This window comes from Staurois parvus, unplaced genomic scaffold (assembly GCF_062004578.1).
Source record: "Staurois parvus isolate SC_StPar_1 unplaced genomic scaffold, SC_StPar_1.0 ptg000328l, whole genome shotgun sequence".
NCBI classification, from domain to species: Eukaryota; Metazoa; Chordata; class Amphibia; order Anura; family Ranidae; genus Staurois; species Staurois parvus.
The window spans coordinates 3030963-3046574 of record NW_028318124.1 but is presented as its reverse complement, the minus strand read 5'-3'; the positions used below and the strand labels follow the sequence as shown (position 1 = coordinate 3046574).

Genomic DNA, 15612 nt, shown 5'->3' with positions numbered 1-15612 from the left:
CTTAGGGTCACTAGAGCTTCTCTCCTCGCCTCTTGTGGGGAGGTTAACTCCACTACCTAGAACTTTGTTTACTCTTTATTGCCATAGAACATCACCCTGGCGTAAAACCCTGAGTCTATGTCCTTCCCTCCCTTATCAGAGTTGCAGATTACCAAGTTGCACCTAAAGTCAGTTATTATTATTATTATACAGTATTTATAAAGCGCCAATAGTTCGCTCAGCGCTGTACATTACAAAAGGGAGACAGAACATGTGACAGAACAATACCAATACAATGCAAAACATGAGGGGATCAAGGGCCCTGCTCTTTCGAGCTTACAATCTAGGAGGGAGGGGGTGGTGGCACAGGAGGAGATAGCTGTGGGGGATGGAGTGGTAGGAAGAGTGGAGGAGGTCGGCAAGTTAGCAGGGGGTGGGGTAGGCTTCCCTGAAGAGATGGGTTTTCAGGGTGTGCCTAAAGGAGAGGAGAGTAGGTGATAATCTGATGGGTTGGGGCAGGGAGTTCCAGAGGATGGGTGACACCCTGGAGAAGTCCTGGAGGCGGGCATGGGAGGAGGAGACCAGGGAACTAGAGAGAAGGAGGTCTTGTGAGGAGCGGAGTGTGCGTGCTGGGCGGTACTTGGATATTAGGTCGGTGATGTAGTTCGGGGCAGTATGGTGGACAGCTTTGTACGTCAGCGTTAGGATTTTGAATTTGATCCGTTGCGCAATCGGAAGCCAGTGGAGGGATTGGCAGAGGGGGGTGGCGGAGACAGTGCGGTTGGAAAGGTGAATGAGTCTGGCAGCCGTGTTCAGGATGGACTGAAGAGGGGATAGCCAGCGGCGAGGCAGGCCAGTGAGGAGGGAGTTGCAGTAGTCGAGTTGTGATATGATGAGGGAGTGGATGAGCTGTTTAGTGGTTTCTGGGGTTAGGAACGTGCGGATTTTGGCGATGTTGCGGAGGTGGAGTCTGCACGAGTTTGTTAAAGATTGGACTTGGGGCTGGAAGGATAGGTTGGAGTCCAGAATGACACCCAGTACTCTGGCCTGCAGGGCGGGTTTGATGGTAGCGTTGTTGGATGTGATGGAGAAATCAATGGGGGGTGGTGTCCGGGCTGGGGGGAAGACAAGAAACTCGGTTTTGGAGAGGTTCAATTTAAGGAAGTGGAGCGACATCCAGTCTGATATGTCGCTCAGTAGGTGTGTGATTCGGGCTGAGACCAAGGGGGTGAGGTGGGGGGTTGAGAGATAGATTTGTGTGTCGTCGGCATAGAGGTGGTAGTTGAAGCCGTGAGAGTGTATGAGTTGGCCAAGGGAGGAGGTATAGATGGAGAAGAGAAGGGGCCCGAGGACAGAGCCTTGAGGGACCCCAACAGAGAGGGGGAGTGAGGGGGAGGTGGTAGCATTATAGGTAACGCTGAAGGAGCGTTGTGACAGGTAGGATGAGAGCCAGGAGAGAACAGAATCTCTGAGGCCGAGGGAGTGTAGTTTTTTGAGGAGAAGGGGGTGGTCGACTGTGTCGAAGGCCGCAGAGAGGTCAAGGAGTAGGAGCACTGAATAGTGGCCATTAGCTTTGGCGGTTAGCAGGTCGTTGGAGAGTTTGAGTAAGGCAGTTTCGGTGGAGTGTAGGGGACGGAAGCCGGACTGTAGGGGATCGAGGAGGTTGTTGTCGTTGAGGTGAGAGCATAGGCGGGTGTAGACTAGGCGCTCGAGGAGTTTAGATGTAAATGGGAGCAGGGAGATGGGTCTGAGGTTGTTCGGGTCATTGGGGTCCAGGGAGGGCTTTTTAAGTATGGGGGTGATGTGTGCATGTTTCAGAGGGGAGGGGAAAGTGCCTGAGGAGAGGGAGAGATTGAAGATGTGGGTGAGGGAGCGTAGGATGGAGGAGGAGGAAGGTCGTAGGAGTTGTGAGGGGATAGGGTCGAGAGTTAAGGCTGAGAAGCCATTTCTGTTTTCTCCCTTCTCAAAAACCTGGCCTTTGTACCAGTCGACTTCCATCCACTGGATTAGTACTGGAAAAGGTTGCATTGCATATGTTCTCAGTGCTTCCCATCTGTTTTTTTTTTCTTTTCTTCTCTACATGTAGTCTGTAGATGCCACGACACTTACCTGACTCTCTCACCAAAAATTCTTCAGTTATATGACTGCTGTACAGACTTTCCCAGAGATCTTTCAGCATCTGGCATTCACTGATATCCGCCAGTTAGGCACATTCCAACCTCTAGGTTGGGTGCGCCTCTTTCTTTGGGGCATGCAGATTGCTTCCTCCATACTCTGCAATCTATCATGTGAAACAATAAACAAACAGAAGGCGCCGCCATCTAAGTGTATCAATTTAATTAAAAACAAGTAAAGGGAAGGGTTAAAATGCACTCACAAGGATAAGAGTAAATGGACATATTATCAGTCCATATTCACTGGCAAGCCTCGGTGGACAGCAGATGGATGGATAAGATGTATCCTTAAAACAGCTCTGTAGGATAGGTGGAATAAAGCTGGACTCTGTCAGAATGCAGATTAAGTCCATATGACAGGCTGTGTCTTCCTCCAGCAGCAAATATAGCCACACTGGAACACAAGCCAGCCCTAGCACTGGAATCAGAAGTGACATCGGGACGTATTGACGTCAAAGCGTGGTAGGTTGTAACATGTTTCAGAGCCCACAATTGCTCCTTTGTCAAACCATGAGAGCGAAAGGATAGCTATTTATTAGACACTGAAAGAGGATGGAGAGGGGAAATGCAGCACACATGGAATACTATTGATAGTGAAGTATGGGCGCATATGGCTTAATTCAGGTAGAACTGACTGAATAAATGAATACTATGTGCATGATCTAAAAAAAAGAATGAAAATAAAATTTTAAATACATGATACAAATAGCATTGCAGAGAAAGTTTGACTCCATATAAACAGCACTAGAGAAATAGACATTATATAAAACTAGGGGGGTGGAACCTTAAAGGGGAACTCTATCCCATAAAATGAAGATCATGATGTGAATAACATGCCAAGTCTGCTATTTGCTCTCTGTATATGGATAGATTAGGAGGGAAAGAAATGACAATATATAAAATAACAGTATAAATATTATAAAAGGCTTTATATTGCTTAAATATAATATAATTGTCAAAACCATTGAACTAAATGATAGTACTGGTTTCTATCTCTTTATTCAGCACTGCTGGTGTTAGGGTATTTAACGATAAGATCTAATATATGTCCTGTTTTTTATACATAATTTTGTATACCTTTCAGCTTTGGGGAAAGTATTTGAGATCTGCTATATGATCCAGACCTGTAGTCCCAATGTAGATCTGGCATGCACTTGTAGAAAGTGCCTGGGTACACTGTATTTGTTATTGTTATCTTTATCTCCTTGTTCGTTGGCTCTCCCGTGTTCTACAAATCTTGTCCTCAGGGCTCTGATTGTCCTACAGATATAAAGTAGCCCACAAGGACACCTGAGGGTGTAAATAACAAAATCCGTAGAACACGTGAAGAAATGGGAAATTGAATAATTTTTACCATTGGCTTCAAACTCACGTTAGGCATTTTTTCTTGTTGCATCTATACATTCCAGATAAGTTGGAGAAGAAGCTGGTAACCGTAGGGCCAATGGGCACTGGATTTTGCAACTTGCTTGACACTACCTGGGTTTTTATATTACATGCCTTACTATAAGAGAACATAGGCTGGGGAGGTAATGTGTGGTACCAATTAGGGTCCTGTAATAAGATTTCCCAGTTTTTCTTGAAAATATTTTCCATCCATTTATTTTTGGAATGGAATTGTGTTATGAATCTGATGGGATTTTCTTCAGTTGGGGGATTGTGAGTTCTCCCAGGAGGATTTGTATAAATAGAAAAGGTATGATCAATGTGTTTTACCAGCATAACCTTTTTCACTAAATTTCTTAAGTAAACTTTTTCCTTTATCTAAATAGTCTGCATCTATTGTGTAATTTCTACAAAGCCTATGAAATTGACTTTTTGGGTTGTGCCCATTTACTCTCTTCCTTGTGAGTGCATTTTAACCCTTCCCTTTACTTGTTTTTAATTAAATAGATACACTTAGATGGCGGCACCAATAATTTTAGTGTACAGAGACATCCAATACCCTGTTAGAAGAGCTGCAGCCATTACAAAAGTGGATTAACACACCTAAATCTACCATACAGTGATTACAGCTTCCTGCTTGGGACCTAATCATTCTTTCTTCATTTGCGCTATAGAGTTTGTTTTTGTAATCTATCATGTGAAGTGACAACAAGGAACATGCTAGAACTTGTTGCAAGTATTCATGCTGCCACCTCTTTTTTTAGATTGCTAAAAACCTAGCCCAGGGTACCTGGCAGGTCTTTGGTTAGACCTTTTTTTTACATCCTCTTTCCAACACCTTGCTTTCGAACTCCCTTGTGCACTCATTTGCAAGAAGTTTCTCCTTAATTTGCATTGCAATTTTTTTGCCTGTGCAGAGCCCTCCCTTTGTGCTCAAAGGGATTCTTCCTTTATAAGGGCCCCTGTAAGAATGGAACCTTTTTGTCTGTTAACCTAATAGATGTAGTTCTGCCTTGGCTTCCTGTGTTTTCTCCCTGGGGGGTCCCCCATTTTATTCTTGTGCTACATGGGGAAGAAGTTTCCTGAAAGACAGTCCTTGCTTCTCCTGTGCTCCTTTTCTCGCCCTCTGTAGGAATGTCATTCTCTTTGAAGGCATGCCAGAAGCTTATGATTTTCCTTACGACTGTAGTCAGGACTGCCATCTGTGGAAACTTTCCATCTATTTCCTTGCCCACTGACTCCTTTACTGTTCCTCCAGGGTAGTTCCTCTATGGGAATCCTCCCTCTTCTTCCAGCTAGGTGGTTAAATTTGCCCTTCTACCAGGGCTTCTGCACTCAGGGAATTAGTCCGTCCCTACTTGAACCCATCCTCCGAGAAGCTGGGGTTTTCGGGTTCCTTAGACCATCTAGCATCAGCTCTTTCTAAAGATTGCGAAGCACTATCTGTCTTTCTGTCTACATGACAATTTTTTTTTTTTCTGTCATCTGTCTATTCAGGTCTGTTGACCCATCTTATCTTCTTGCTGCTGCAGTTTTGGCTGTTTTGTTGCCCACTCAATTATTGCCTGGGATGTCCCCTGGTCTAAGAATCACCTCCAATGTCCTGTACTGTACAATTAAAATAGGAATTTTTTACATACCTGTAAATTCCATATTTTTTAGTACAATACAAGCCACAGGTCCTTGCCCCCTTTTTTGCGGGTACTCCTTAGGTGGTCAGACCTGCTGGGTCTCCTCCCCCCTTCCCCCCACCGGACTGAGTTGAGTACCTGGGTCCTGCCTACCCGGTTTTGGCTGGAGTGCGTCCATTGGAACCAGGGCTGCAACACTGCCATTTTGGTTCTGGGCATCTGCCCTACTGAACTCATTGTCCTCTTCAGATGTGGACTCTGGGGTGGATGGACACTGGTTGATGGTGTCACACCTGGCGATTATTTGCGACTCGTGCTCAAGTCCTGTCTGGCGACTAAGGGTGGCCATTCGTTGGTGATTGGCACCAACCCTTGTTTCAGTTGTAGGTGTGGTGTGTGTTGGGGGCTCTGCCTGCTTCTTATGGCAGCACCCTGCCGGTGATCTCTGCTGGCTGTCTTACTTGGGGTTTTCCCACCGATACCCATGGCCTTTCTTCCCCTAATAGCAAAGTTACTGCCACTGCCTGCGCTGCTGTAGGGAGCTGGGATCGCATGCATTATTTTTTGCAGGAATCTTTAAGGTTGAGGATACTTCAGGGGTTGCCAAGACTGTGACTGTTCTCCTTTTAAATGCACTAACCAGCTCATCCTGCTACGGTTATTGCTGCCTGTATCATGCATTGGCTTCATGATTGGGAATGCCCAAAGCATTTAGGTCCCAGGGTATTTTTTCTGTATGTTACACTCTGAAGAGGCCCTTCTGAAGTGGACCTCTCCTCCTGTTGTGGCCCTACCATTTCAGTTGCACAGACACCCATGATACTAATGGGGGAGTCTCATCTCTTCAAGGAACCTGTGGGCTGGAAGACAGAATTGGTCTTCCACACTCTGGTTACAATTAGTGGCTCTGCATGTTGTTCGGTTTGGCCATGGCTCCTGGGTCTCAGGTGCTTCCTCAGTGGGGTGGGTCACCCACCTACGTATTGGTAGGAGCAGGGGTTCCCCCGGTTACTATGGAACTTGTGAACCAGTTGGCCCAGCGCCTCAAGTACATTTCTGACACATCTCTGGATACAGTCCCAATTGCCTTCCAAGTTCTCCATTTCAACAGTTGTGCTTCAGCGAATTCCTTGGGTCAAGTGTTGGTCTGTTGGAAATCAACATATGCCCTGGCGCACTCCTTCCAGGGAGAGTATGTCTTTGCACATCCTGGATGACATCATTCCATATCTTTCCAGTGGGGAAGATTCTTTCTTCCACATCTAGTAGGGGAAGGAACCACGCATAGAGCACGGTCCTTCCTTCTCTACCACGCAACAGTATTTTTAGTTCCCCTGGCCCCTTGGATAAGAGATCCAAAACCTTCCATTACCTGCCCTGCTCTACAACTCATGGGCCGAGCCGGGTCAGGAGCTTGAACATGGCGGCTGTGGGGAGCGAGCGGCACTAGCTCTCGGCTAGGTCCCGCTTCCCGACCTCCCTAGTGACCCTCAGAGAACGACTTACCGGGGTCTGGAGGGCGTGGAATGGAGCCCGGAGAGACGGAGATGGGAGCTGGACGGAGGCTGCAGTGATGCGCCGGCTCCTCCGGCGCTTCGTGAGAGAGGGATCCGGACGGCTGGGAGGCGAGGTGACGTGGCGGGGGCATGTGATCAGCCGCGGAGGATCTCTGGGAGAAGCCGGCAGGCCGCCTGATGAGACAGGGAGATGCCGGCTCACTGTTACCGGCTCTCTGTTGCCCACAACCCCCGGCTTTTTGCTGCCCACAACCTCCGGCTTGTTACTGGCTGTAGCTCCTGATTTGCGGCCCCCGGCCAGTTGACTGTTTGATCTTGGGAGACCTGGGAGCACTAGGAGACCCACCCTGCATCCCTGGGACGAAGCCCAGAGAGGAAAAACGAGGCATAGCGTCGGAAGACCAGAGGAATCCCCCCCAGGACAGAGCTGCTGTGAAGGCCCTCCACCCATGCATGGAGCCACCGTTCTGAGAAGAGAAGGGTGAGTGAGAGCTGTTGGGGGTCTATTGTGTAATGGACTCCTGAGTGACGTTGGGGATCAAGGGGTTAAGGAGGAGAGAAGAGGATTCCCTGGGTTTAGAAGAAAAGAGCCCCAGGTGCCCCAGGAGAGTAAAAAATAAGAAAAATCTGTAAACCTGTCTGGAGCACAAACCATAAAGGAGAGGTACATCCCCATCTAGAGCATATAGAAGACAAAAGACATATAGAGGATATGAAGAATAAAGGTCCTAAGGGAGCAGGGCTCAAAGGATCTCAATCAGGCACGATAAAGAAATTTACATCATATGGAAATACTACGCCAGAAAGGTCCCAAGGCGACAGTGCTAAAGGGGAAATGGACACTAGTTCAGGAAATAGTCCTAGATTGTCATTGGGTATGAACAGTAGTTGTAGCCAACAAATAGAGGATGGCTTGGGAAAAAAAGAGCTTGATGGTGAACTACAAGTACCGAATAAGAAGGAGATGACAGAAATGTTTCAAAGTTTGGAGAAAATGATAAAACATGAAATGACAGTTATTCGAAACGACTTAGGGCATTTGTTGTCGAGAATGGATGAAACAGAGGAGAAAGTTAAAACCCAGGCCCAAACCATAGATAATCTAAGGAAAAAAACAACCCATTTGGAGAAAACCCAGAAAAAATTGCTCTATAGGATGGAAATTCAAGAAAATAAAGAAAGAAGGTGTAACCTTAGGGTGCGAGGAATTCCAGAGTCTGCAAATGGGGAAACATTATATGAACTAATTAATAAAATCTTAAACTCCATAAGAGACAGACCTGAAACAGATGTGATTGAACTGGATGGAATGTTCAGATTAGGAAAATTCAATCAAGACACGGAGAGTGAAAGATCGAGAGATATAGTTGTCCAGTTCCAGAAATTTGGGGTCAAAAATGAGATATGGAAGAAGATCAAGGGAAGATCTTTAATCAAGTATGGAGATTTGACTGTTCAAATTTTTGCGGACTTAACATCAGAGACTCTATGGAGAAGGAGATCCCTGAGACCCCTGTTGGAGCAAATGAGAAAAGAGAATGTGCAATATAGATGGGGTACCTCAGTATTTCTAATTGGCTGGAAAAATGGGGTCACAGCATATCTGAGATTCCCGGACGAACTGAGAGATTTTTGCGATAGACTGGACTTGCAAAGAATGGAGATAGCTGGGTGGGAAGAAGAAGAAAAAGGAGTTACGGTTGATATAAGAAAGGAGGACTGGCAGCGGGTCGGGGGGAGGGGGAGGGAGGCCTTGGGGTTGGGGGGAAGGGGGAGGGAGAATTAGGAAAAAAATATGCTTTTCTTCTTTTCTCTCTGTTCTCCTCTCCCCCCCTTGTACCCCCCCTGTTGAAGTGGTGGTCCCTCTGGAAGCTCCGGTTAAGGGGGGGAAGTAAAGGTTATTGCTGAGCCCAGTTGATAGAGAATAGGGGAACTGGGGAAGTTGGAGGAGAGGTGAGCCGTCCATGGGCGGAGCTTGCGCCCAATATTTTAAATCAACCGTGGAAATAGTTCCACAAATGATTTGTAGGCAGTTTATAAGCCAAAAAATGGGTAGGGGAAAAATAAGAGAGGGGGGGGTTGGGTGGGGGGGAGGGGTTATGGGGCTAATATTCTGCAAGATAGTTGGGCCTAATAGGAGGAGACGAATTAGAAGAGAGATAGACAGACTCATGAAAGATGGAAGAAATACAGTTTATAACATATAATGTGAATGGGTTGAATTGTCCTGGGAAAAGATTTAAGTTGTTTAAAGAGTTACATCACAGGGCAACGTCAGTGGTATTTTTACAGGAGACACACTTTGAGATAGTCAAATGTGAAACTAAAATCTAAATATTATCCAACATGGTATTACGCTGACTCTCCAATTAAAAGAGCAAAGGGGGTGGCAATAGGCTTGGCAAAGAATGAGATTTGAGCTGGAAGATAGACTGATCCGGAGGGGAGATTCCTGTTTTTGAAAGGTAAACTACAGGGAATTGAGTGTACACTAGCCAATATATATTGCCACAACAAGAAACCGGAGATCTTTTTGAAGGGTCTGCTGAAAAAATTGATAGATTTTAAAAAAGGGCGTTTGATAATAGCAGGAGATTTAAATCTCTGTATGGACCCACAAAAGGATGCAACCTCCCTTGTGCAGAGAGAGGGGGGTAGGTCTCTGAGAGCTTTGAAAAAGGTGATCCACGAGTACCAACTGGTGGACACCTGGAGAATAATGCTTTTGAAAGACAGAGACTATACCTTCTTCTCTAATGCACATGAGATATACTCGAGACTGGATTACTTTTTAATAGATCATCAATTCATTGAACTGCTGGTTAAAATAGAAATAGAGACAAGAACTTTCTCGGATCATGCCCCTGTCATAATGAAAATAGGATGGGGAAGAAGGTGGACGGGAGGCTTAGGATGGAGGTTAAATGAGGCTCTTCTCTTGGATGAGGATATTGTGCAGAAGATCAGGGAAGAGATTAAGGTATATTTCAAGGAGAATGAGACAGAGGAAGTATCGACAGCTACAGTATGGGAAAGCCATAAGGTATATATAAGAGTAATCTTGATTGCGATAGGAGCAAGGAAGAAAAAAGAAAGAAGAGAGAAGGTTAGTGGACTCCTAAAGGAAATTTTGGACTTGGAACAGATACATAAGAAGAAAATAACAACAGAAATAAGACAAAAGTTAATGGATAAAAAAGGCGAGTTAGAGAGATTGATGGAAGAGGAGAGGAGAAGAGTATACAACAAAGTATTAAGTGAGAGATACAGATGGGGAGATAGACCAGGAAAATACTTAATGAGAGCCCTGAATAAAAAGAAAAAACAGGAATTATATAGAAAAGATAAAAAGTCCTAAGGGGGAGTTGTTCCACTCAACTAAAGAAATTATTAAAGTATTCACGGAGTATTATAGAAAGTTGTATAACATTAGTCACCAAGGTTCACCAAAAGAAATTAGAGAAGGTATTAACGAAAAAAGGATGATATATTTAAAAAATGCGGGATTACCAAAGCTCAGTGAAACACAATTGAACTCCTTAGATGCGGAAATTTCCCAGGAAGAAATAGAAGTAGCATTAAGAAGTACAGGGGGTGGGAAAAGCCCTGGCCCGGATGGTTATACAGTTAAGTACTATAAAAAATTTAGTGAATTACTGTTACCGAAGTTGAAGAAGTATATGAATGACTTGGGAGGTGGGATGGAGGGGAGGAGGGAATCCCTTCAGGCCCATGTAGTGCTCATTCATAAGGAGGGAAAAGATCCTTCTCAGTGCTCTAGCTACAGACCAATTTCATTATTGAACACTGATACCAAGTTGTACGCAAAGGTTTTAGCAAACAGGCTGAAAGAACTAATGCCTGAATGGATCCATGGAGATCAGGTGGGCTTTGTCCCAGGGAGAGAGGGTAGAGATAATGGGCTGAGAACTTTGATGCTTATTCAGAAAAGTAGAAAAGGGAAAGCCCCGGTGGTGCTCTTGTCAATTGATGCCGAAAAGGCGTTTGATAGAGTGGACTGGGGCTTTATGATGGACAACTTGGAAGTGTTGGGGATTGGAGAGAGAATGCATGAATGGATAGGTAAATTATATAGGGAGCCCACCGCAATCATCACGGTAAATGGGGAGAGGTCGGAATCCATTGGGATGTCCAATGGAACAAGACAGGGCTGCCCATTGTCCCCCTTGTTGTATGTTTTAACATTGGAACCCCTGTTGTCAATAAGGAATAATGGAGCGGTAAAGGGAATCCAGATAGAAAATGTAGAACATAAAGTAGCGGCCTTTGCGGACGACCTATTGTTTTATGTAGGCAACCCCCGAATAACATTACCAAGTATAATGAAGATCCTGAAGGAATATGGTGAACTATCAAATTTAAAAATTAACCCAACAAAAACAGAGATTCTGAACATTAATATACCAAAGAGCGAAAAAGAAAAGTTACAAAAAGAATTCCCCTTTATATGGAGAGAAAAAGATATAAAATACCTAGGAATAAAACTTGCTACCTCATATAAACAACTGTATGGATTAAACTATATTTCTCTGATAAATGAGATTAAGGATGAATTAAAAAGATTAGAGGGAGGAAATCCATCATGGTTAGGACGTATAAACCTAGTTAAAATGGTAATTATACCTAAAATACTCTATAGATTTCAAATGGTCCCAATTAAACTCCCAGAGGCGTTTTTTAAGATAATGAGAAGAATGTTAACAAGATATATATGGAGGAATAAAAAACCAAGAATAGCATACAAAACACTAAGTAGGACTAAAGAGAAAGGGGGAATGGGACTACCTGATGTCAAGAGATATTATAAAGCAGTAATTTTAGCAAGAATATATGATTGGACATTTAACCATAAGGGAAAAAGTTGGGTAAAAATAGAAAACGAACTGAGTGGAATTAGTTTGAGTAAGATGATATGGGTCCCAGCACATTATAGAAGAATTAAAGAAAACACAAGCACTTTCACTTTAAACGTTTTAAGGACATGGGATAATTTACATAAACACATGAAATGGGAATTCAACTCTATATTAATGCCTCTTGCAAATACAGAGTTTTTCCCTCCAGGAAAAGATGAGATATCAGGGAGATGGCTTAAAAAGGAAGATATCCAATTGAGAGATGTATTGGTAGAGGGGGAATTGAGAACATTTAAAGAATTAAAAGAGAGGGGGGGGGGGGATATGTTTACTAGAATAGACGAGTGGAAATATCACCAATTAAAATGTTTCATTGGAAGTCTCCCAAAACCCTTGAGATTAAAAAAGGAGTGGAATATGTTTGAAAGGCTATTAGAAACACGTAGAGATGGGAAACACGGTGTTACACAAATTTATAGAATACTCACAGAATTAGACACAGACACAAAGTTAGTTTTTATAACAAATTGGGAAAGAGATATAGAGGTGGTGATAGATGAGGATCAACAGAATAAGATATTTAGACTGGTACACGAGAGTGTTAGTATGAGAGACGTTGAGATTAACTATAAATGTTTGACACGATGGCATATTACACCGAGCACGGAGCACAGGATGAGTGGGGAGAATTCAAAAATGTGTTGGAGAGGATGTGGGGAGGAGGGCACGGTGTTTCACATATGGTGGCAATGTCCAAAAATTCAGGTTTTCTGGAAGACAATAGTTAAATTAATAGAAATAATAACTGGAAATGACATAGGGTTAGACCCAACCTTGTGTCTCCTACATAATGTTGAGACAACAGTAAATAAATATAAAGAATCAGGTGTATGGTACTACTTAAGTGCTGCAAAAGGGTTGATACCCAAGTTTTGGCGGAAGACAGAGGTGCCGATGGAGGAGGATTGGATCAATAGGGTAAACCAGATTAGTAGAATGGAAAAATCATACTAAATGCAGGAAGACAGGTTGGAAATATACTATTCGCGATGGGAAAAATGGGAAAAATCAGGATTGAAAGAGAAATATAGAAAATCTTAACATTTTAAACTAGGAAGTTATTTAAAGATATTGGGTCTTGAGAGATTGGAGATCTTGCAGAGGGGAGGGAGGGGGAGGGGGGGTAGAGATGGGTTGGGAGAGGTGGGTTGGGAGGGGAGGGAAAGAAAAGAGGTAATTAGAAGGGGGCAAAGTAGAAATGTATTGATTATTTACCGTATTTTCCGGCGTATAAGACGACTGGGCGTATAAGACGACCCCCTACTTTTCCTGTTAAAATATAGGTTTTGAGCTATACTCGCCGTATAAGACTACCCCTCTTCCAACGCACACCAAATAAAAATGAAAAAACATCAGATTTGATTTCAATATGGTATGCTATTTCAGTATGGTATTCCAATGATGGGGCGCTATTCCTCCCACTGACACCAATGATGGGGCACAATTCCTCCCACTGATACCAATGATGGGGCACTATTTCATCCACTGACACCAATGATGGGGCACTATTCCTCCCACTGATACCAATGATGGGACACTATTCCTCCCACTGACACCAATGATGGTGCCCCATCATTAGTCAGTGGGAGGAATCGTGCCCCATCATTGGTGTCAGTGGGAAGAATCGTGTCCCATCATTGGGGTCAGTGGGAGGAATTGCGCCCCATCATTGGTATCAGTGGGAAGAATAGTGCCCCATCATTGGTGTCAGTGGGGAGGAGGAATAGTGCCCCATCATTGGTATCAGTGGGGAGAACAGTGCCCCATCGTTGGTATCAGTGGGGGAGGAACAGTGCCTCATCGTTGGTGTCAGTGGGGGAGAACAGTGCCTCATCGTTGGTGTCAGTGGGGGAGAACAGTGCCTCATTGTTGGTGTCAGTGGGGGAGAACAGTGCCTCATCGTTGGTGTCAGTGGGGGAGAACAGTGCCTCATCGTTGGTGTCAGTGGGGGAGAACAGTGCCTCATCGTTGGTGTTAGTGGGGGAGAACAGTGCCTCATCGTTGGTGTCAGTGGGGGAGAACAGTGCCTCATCGTTGGTGTCAGTGTGGAGGAGGAATAGTGCCCCATCGTTGGTGTCAGTGGGGAAGAGGAGCGGCTGCTCCTTCTTCCAGTTCGGCCGCTCGATTTTCGCGGGGCCGCTGGGCTCCGCCTCCTCGCCGGTGATTGGTCGCCTGTGTGCCTTTCCAGTGCTGGCGCCCAATCACCGGTGAGGAGGCAGAGCCGAGCGGCCAAACTGAAAGGAGCAGCCGTGCTTCCTGGACCGGATCGTCGTGGGACCGGAGCCAGGTAAGGTACAGCAGCCCCTCTGCCCACCCCTGTACTTAGTGTCCGTTGGAGGAGGAGGGGGGGCGGCACCGCGCCGCCCCTCGAAAAAGTGCCCCCCTGACACCGGCTCGCACCGGCGTATAAGACGACCCCCAACTTTTCAGAAGATTTTCAGGGGTTGAAAAGTCGTCTTATACGCCGGAAAATACGGTATATGTTTTGTGTCTCTTCTTATGGAATTTTTGTAATAATATGAAAAACTAAGGATCGTTAAGGATCACAACAGACGCCAGCCTTTCCGGTTGATGGGAGGGGTTTGGGGTCAAACTCGGCCCAGGATCACTGGACGCCGGAGGAATCCCGTCTGCCAATCAATGTTCTGGAACGCCGGGAGATCAGACTGTCTGGAATGGTGGACAGGGTTTTTCCGAGGGTGCCTGGTCAGGGTCCAGTTGGACAATGCCACTGCTGTGGCCTAGGTCAACCACCATGGCAGGATGAAGAGTGCGGCAGTGGTGCTGGAGGCCTCAGGCATTCTCTGGTGGATATAATGTCATGTACTGGCTCTGTCTATCATACACATTCCAAGTGTGGAAAATTGGCAGGCGGACTACCTCAACCAACAGACACTGGATCAAGGAGAGTCATCTCTGCCTATGGTGGGGCACTCTGGATGTAAACTTCCTGGTGTCTTGTTTCAATAGGAAGGTATCAAGATTCATGGCAAGGGTGAGGGATCCCTTGGTTGATGTACCAGTAGCCTTGCTGGCGCTGTAGGGTAGATATAGTCTCATTTATGCATTTCCTCCTTTCTAGTTTCTCGCCGACCCTGGTACGCTAAGGTTGTGCAGCTCATTGCCGACGTTCCCTGTAGGTTGCCACTCGGGGTAGATATGTTTTCTTAAGGTATACAAACAAGTATAATTATTTAGATGTCAGCACACACCCTTAGGAACCGCTGCTCTGTCCTCTCGATGCTTTACATACATGCACATACGCAGAACAATTGTAGTCTGCGCAATCACCCCTGTTATCCTTTACACAGGATTCTTCACTCAGATTCTTGTACTCCCAAAATAACCACCATCTCTGCAAATAGTAATACCACCTATAGCTTTAGCAATCATCTTTTATGTTGCACAAAAACTGTATTCTGATTATTCAAATATTCCAAGTGATCTCTGATCCTATCCCCACAAAAACATGTAGGTTTAACAGTCATTCCTCCTGCTCTTTACACAGCACTGTGCGCTTTGATTTATTTGGTCAGATGCAAAAACAGCACTTGGCTATATGCTTGGATGCAGAAATAACTTTTCCTATACTTATATATGCAGTCTTTTTTCAGTATGATTGGCTGCTGTCATTCCGACAGCCAGGACTACTTATAGACTGTGCCGAGTTTCTTTTCTGCCTAGTGTCCTACTCCTGTAGGTGGCAATATAAACCCTATGGTCGAGAAAGTAAAGAGGTTTTGTTAGTCAATGAACCTAGAGTAAGGGATTTTATGGTGAGTAATAAAAAATAAAAATTTTTTTTTCATTATTTTTAGAAAATGTACTAAGCCTTACAAATAAACAAATGCAGCCACCTCTCCAAATGACTAGTAAACTGCAGCAGGTTAAATTTTTGTTCTTTAAGTAGACCTGACATTACACGCATTTAAACCTATCTACTAAAAAAAATCTGCTAATGTTAACACTGCCCATTGAAATGTATTTA

At 44.7% G+C, this 15612-nt stretch overlaps 1 protein-coding gene across 2 annotated transcripts in view; it reads left to right on the top strand.

Moving 5' to 3' along the window:
- Positions 1 to 15612, top strand: part of PIP4K2B (phosphatidylinositol-5-phosphate 4-kinase type 2 beta) — a 196799-nt gene that overhangs the window by 140684 nt on the left and 40503 nt on the right. The gene's annotated exons all lie outside the window — the stretch shown is intronic.